Source organism: Gopherus evgoodei, chromosome 21 (genome assembly GCF_007399415.2).
Source record: "Gopherus evgoodei ecotype Sinaloan lineage chromosome 21, rGopEvg1_v1.p, whole genome shotgun sequence".
In the NCBI taxonomy this organism is placed as follows: domain Eukaryota; kingdom Metazoa; phylum Chordata; order Testudines; family Testudinidae; genus Gopherus; species Gopherus evgoodei.
Window position 1 is genome coordinate 8,862,321 of NC_044342.1, and position 6,000 is coordinate 8,868,320.

The window sequence follows — 6,000 nt, forward strand, 5'->3', positions numbered from 1 at the left end:
TTCACATCTCTCCCACTTTCAAGACCAAACTGAGCAGGTCACTTTATCCAGTGACCTGGCAAAGTTCAACCTCTGCCCCCCAAGACAAAGCCTGGGCTATAACATTTTTGCACTCCCATTAACATGCACCACTTTTATATCATAATCATGGAGGGTCAAACTCCACCTCTGCATCTTGGCATTAGCCCCTTTCAATTGGTGCAGTTTTTTAAGACTCCACAGCAGGGCCAGAGAATTGTCCACTTCTCAGAGCATAACTTAAAAAGGCTGAGTTAGTGCATAACCAGAGATAGATATTTACATTCACCTCTTCCTAGAAATTCCTCAGACAAACCACTTGACACAGTTTGCCTCTAAAGTCCATTATTGTCTGGCCCATTGTTCACTAGAGTCCTTTGAAGTTCAAAACCTTTCCCACGGTTTACATCCCATCTCCTCCCTGATGAGGGTATGTACAAACACAGCCCAAAATAATATACAAACTTTGAATTAGCACAATGGACTCCAAAGACTTTTAAACTTAATCCATTTAGGTTTTTTCAAGGATGTTGCAGCGACTTACCATATCTGTCCCATACACAATGCTTAAAGACCACTTAGAAACACATAATTGACTTGGCCTGTAGTGAAGCCTCCCAGAACTGTGTTCTGTTTACATGAGTTTTCATAATGCACACATCATCACAGTACCTTAGTGCTACCCTGTAGTGCATTAATGAACATCTCTGCAGTTAACTGGAATCCTCCTGTTCATTTAGGAATATGAACCCCTGGAATGGGGAGAAAATATTAACCTATATTAAGAGGTAAAAAGGTTCTTGGTAAAGAACCGCTTGCTTAAAATTTTGCCCAGAGCTTCTTTTATCTCCTGGTTTCTCACGCTGTAAATGATGGATTTATTATTGGGGAAACCACAGTATACAACACAGCAGCCAACATGCCCTGATACGGGGAAGATGCTGATCCCGGCCTTAGGTGCATATATGTGCCAGTGCTGATAAACAATGAAAACACAAGTAGGTGTGGCAGACAAGTGGAGAAGGCTTTATACCTGCCCCGTACAGAGTGGATTCTACAGAGTGGATTCTTAGCACAGCAGAAAAAATGTGAATGTAGGACACAAATATTGAAATGAAGAAAAATAAACTCACCAAAGCACTTAATACAATAACCACAATTTCGTTAGCACTTGTATCAGCACAAGAGAGTTTCAGTAGCTGTGGGATATCGCAGAAGAACTGATCAACAACATTGGACCCACAGAAAGATAATAGGAAGATATTAGCAGTGTGGCACATTGAATAGATACAGCTGCTGATCCAGGAACCAACTGCTATCTGTGCACATGCCCCTCTGGTGATGATGACCCTGTAACACAAAGGATGGCAGATTGCAACGTAGCGGTCATATGCCATTGCAGTGAGAAGGGTCACCTCTGCAAAGGCAAAGGTGATGCCAAAATAGAGTTGGGCAGCACAGCCAAAGAAAGAGATCAGCCTGGTGTTATTTAAGGAGTTCACCATGGACCTGGGGACAGTGACGGAGATGTAGCAGACATCTAGGAAGGACAAGTTGCGCAGGAAGAAGTACATGGGGGTGTGAAGGTGGTGGTCAATGTCTATGGCTGTGATGATGAGAAGATGCTGCCAGATAAATCACTAGAAACACCAAGAAGTGTAAAATCTGCAACTCCCGAACATCAGAGAATCCCTGGAGAAGGAACTCGGTCACAGTGCTTTGGTTGACCATTTTCTGCTGTGTGGAGAGAAATTCAATAGTAAAAACCAGGGTCAGGGTAGAAAAGAAGAAAAGAGGACAATATGTGCACTTATTTTTCTGTAGAAAAAGTTCCTAGAACTAATGTGGAGGGTTTCCTTCTCTAATGTCAGACAGATCCAAGAAGAAAATACTAGCGACAAATTATTCTCAATGAAACTTTTATTCATATACTTTTTGTGTATTTAATGTTCATGATATGTCCTAGAGTGGCTTGCAATTTTCCCAAACTTATTTGCTCTTCAAAATGCCTCAGGATCATTTACATCTAGAGAAACCCATTGGGTCAAATTCTCTGCTACTGTAAATTTTTACCTTCTATAAAACTGTGTCAGCTTACATCAGCAGAGAATTTATCTGTTTGTTTTCAATATTTAAACTTCACCAGGCAATATCAATGTTAATTTTTAACCATTAGTATTACTTATTTATATTTTCACAGTTGCAAAAATGTATGAGTTTTAAGCATTTTTTCCTTGCACTATATCTATTTAAATTTTCACAGTTGTGGGAAATTATCGGAAGGGTATCATACAATGAAGGGACAGACAATGCTTATTTAATTATATTGAGATTCAAAAAATTGAAGGTTTGTAACCATTAAAATTCAAATTGTTAACATCATGTCAAAATATACAAATTAACTAGCTTTTAATTAAAATTCTATTAAGTTCTCAAGCAGCATTTTTCTTATTTTGCCTAGCTCTATCTTTTGATTGTTATCAATGGAAATATGTTTTGCTGGTTTGTGTGTTTATGGTAAAATTAATATTTACTGATATTTACCAGGAAATCTCTAACTCCTCCAAGCATACTTATAATTCAATACAGAGGACATGGGGAAAAAAAAATCATAATTTTTATATACAGTACACGTGGAACCACATTTCTTTGTAATTCTCCGTTCACTGAGATCTGGAAAGGAATACTGTCCTGTGATTGTGCCATCAATGATACCCATGAAAGAGAATTGGCATGAGAATTGACTCTTGTAGATGCTATTTCTATTGAATTGGATCTCCTAATCAATTTGTGCTTTAAGATTTACTGTAAATGAAACCTGGAATTGTTCTGTGAGCAAGGCAGAAATAGACTTGCATGTGCCCTGAAGAAAGCAGTCAAACGTGAATTGAATAATCTCTCATTCTGTTCCCTGCTCAGCACCTGGACACTTAGGCTGAGATTTTTTAAAGCTGCCTAAGGGACCTTGATGCCCAATTCCCATTAAATGAGTGGGAGCTGGATGTGCAAATCCTTTAGGCATCCTTGAATATTTTAGCCTTAATCTCGAGGAAGAATTTACTGATTTACTGAATACGTCAAATGAGGATAAACTTTTCTATCCTTCCCCTCCCATTCATCAGCCCCCTGTCGATCCATCTTCACCTGTACGCATCCTTAACAACTTCAGCTGGGGTTTTCAAAGTTGCCTATGAGAGTTAGGGACTCAACTCCCATTGACTTCAAGGTGTTTAACTCCCTGTGTCCCTTTGAAATGTATTTCACGAAATGTTTAATGCTTTCTTTATTTCTTCAATACGTATCACATCCAAACTCACTTCCTATTCCATAAACCACCAAGATAGGAGCTCCTTATCCTGTGCTAGAAAATGACATGCCCAGAATATAAGAAACCTTCTTTCCTCTGCCAAGAAAAATACAATTCACTTGTTATTCTCTGGTAAAATTGCAGCCAGTGCACGTGTATTTACAATGTTATTTGTTGTTTGTCTACACTGCCAAAGAGCACCCATTAGCTGCGAGTCTCAGAGCCTACGTCAACTGACTTGGGCTAAAAGAGCAGTGTAGACATTCCCGGATGGCTTGGAGGACCAATTATAAAACCCAGTGAAGTGAAATGTTCTCAGAGCCTGGCTCCAGCCTGAACGGGAATGTCAACCTTGCTATTTTTAGCCACATAGGCTGAGACCCATGAGCCCCAATCAGTTGACTGAATCTTTGAAGCTTGCTGCTATAGGATATTTTTTTTCTTCGTTTGTTGTATAGGCATACTCCTGGTGTCCAAAAAGCCAGTGCTGTTTTTGGTGGAATAAACATGAGAAAAAATGGTGGTGATTCGAGTCCCATTCTATCTAATTCTATGCGGCACCTGGAACAAAACACCCAGTTCTAGGCATCAAACAGAAAAATAAATGAAGGCAGAAGTGTGGAGGAACATAATTTTTATAGGTTGGAGGGACTTAATTGTGAGGAAAGTTTATTCTGTCATAGAATCATAGGACTGGAAGGGACCTTGAGAAGTCTTCTAGTCCGGTCCCCTGGACGCATGGCAGGACTAAGTATTATCTATACCATCCCTGACAGGTGTTTGTCTAACCTGCTCTTAAAAATCTCCAGTGATGGAGATTCCACAACCTCCCTAGGAAATTTATTCCAGTGCTTAACCACTCTGACAATTAGGAGGTTTTTCCTAATGTCCAGCCTAAAGCTCCCTTGCTGCAATTTAAGTCATTTGCTTCTTGTCCTATCCTCAGAGGTTGTAGAAGAATAATTTTTCACTCTCCTCCTTATAACAACCTTTTATGTACCTGAAAAGTGTTATCATGTCCCCTTTCAGTCTTCTTTTTTTCCAGACTAAACAAACCCAGTTTTTTTAATTTTCCCTCATAGGTCATGTTTTCTAGGCCTTTAATCATTTTTTGTTGCTCTTCTATGGACTTTCTCCAATTTGTCCACATCTTTCCTGAAATGTGGTGCCCGCAACTGGACACAATAATTCAGTTGAGGCCTAATAAGCTCAGAGTAGAGTGGAAGAAGTACTTCTCATGTCTTGCTTATAACACAGCCCAGAATGATGTTCACTTTTTTTGAAACAGTGTTACACTGTTGACTCATATTTAGCTTCTTGTGCACCATGACCCCCAATTCCCTTTCCGCCGTACTCCTTCCTAGACAGTCATTTCCCAATTTGTATGAGTTCAACTGATCCTTCCTAAGTGGAGTAGAATTTCATCCTATTTACTTCAGACCATTTCTACAATTTGTCCAGATAATTTTGAATTATAATCTTATCCTTCACTTGCAACCCTTCCCAGCCTCGTATCATCTGCAAATTTTATAAGTGTATGCTCTATGCCATTTATAAATCATCCATACATCCTCATAAGAAGCTATCTATATAGCATTCCATCCATCTCCATAATTATCTATCTATCTATCTATCTATCTATCTATCTAAATCTGCTTTGTCTTTTACATAACACAACTCCATATTCTTGAATCAGACAGCACAGGACATCAACATATACCTTGGTAAATTATCCCACTAAAAGAATATTGATAGAAAGACAGATCTGGATGTCAGTGCAGAAATAAATTCAAGATTTACATTGGCTGGTGCTGAAATCAGAATCATGTTCAGTTACATGATAGGAAGCTTACCTGCTGGAATCCCAAGGTGAGATGCCCGTATTTTTTAAGATGGTATAAAACTGTAAAATGAAAATAAAACACTGAAATACATGCATTCCTATATCTTCCTGCCCCCCTAAGTCTGCGACCAAATTACTGATGACTGGGAAAGGGAGACTGACTCATAATGCAGCTGCTTAGAATTGGTTAATAATGTTGATTATAGTTCACCTGTCTCTTAATCAAAGCAAGCAATTCCCACCCTATCACTGCTCTGGAGTCACCATCAGGTATCATGGAAATATATTAAGACAAGATCTGCTTTTGATATGGTGGGTACCCAAGCTGAACCTTCATAGCAGTGAGCCACTGATGCCTTGCCAAGAAGATTTATCCAGGAGATTTCTCTGACATGTATCAGGGTTGTTATTCCCTGGAGGCCTGCAGAGCTCAGAAGCAAGGACACAGGAGGAATCTGCCTTGTCATCAAGAATAAAAACAATTAGATCACTAGGACTGGTCCCAAAAATTTCCAGTGAAACCTTTTCTTGTTGGAAAATAAGGCAGCATTGCCAGTGCCAAATGTTCAAAAATGTCTGCTCCCCAAAGTATTCACATTGGCTTAAAAATCTATCTAGATATCTATCTATTCTAAGGCCAGAAAGGACCATTGTGATCACAGAATATAAGGGGTCTATTCCTTTCCCCTGGGCCAGCTTTGTTGCAGATGGGGTCTATGGTAAAACTCTCTTTGATTTGAATGTCAATTAGATTGGGTCCTGAGTTCTCTATACACAATAGAGGTAGGCCTGTATTATATGGGAGTTGTGTCTACTTAATGTAATGGTTCCT

General features: G+C 39.2%; 1 pseudogene; it reads right to left on the reverse strand.

The window, feature by feature from the left end:
• Positions 1-799: 799 nt before the first annotated feature.
• LOC115637920 lies at positions 800-1,749 on the reverse strand (annotated as a pseudogene).
• Between the last annotated feature and the right edge of the window lie 4,251 nt (positions 1,750-6,000).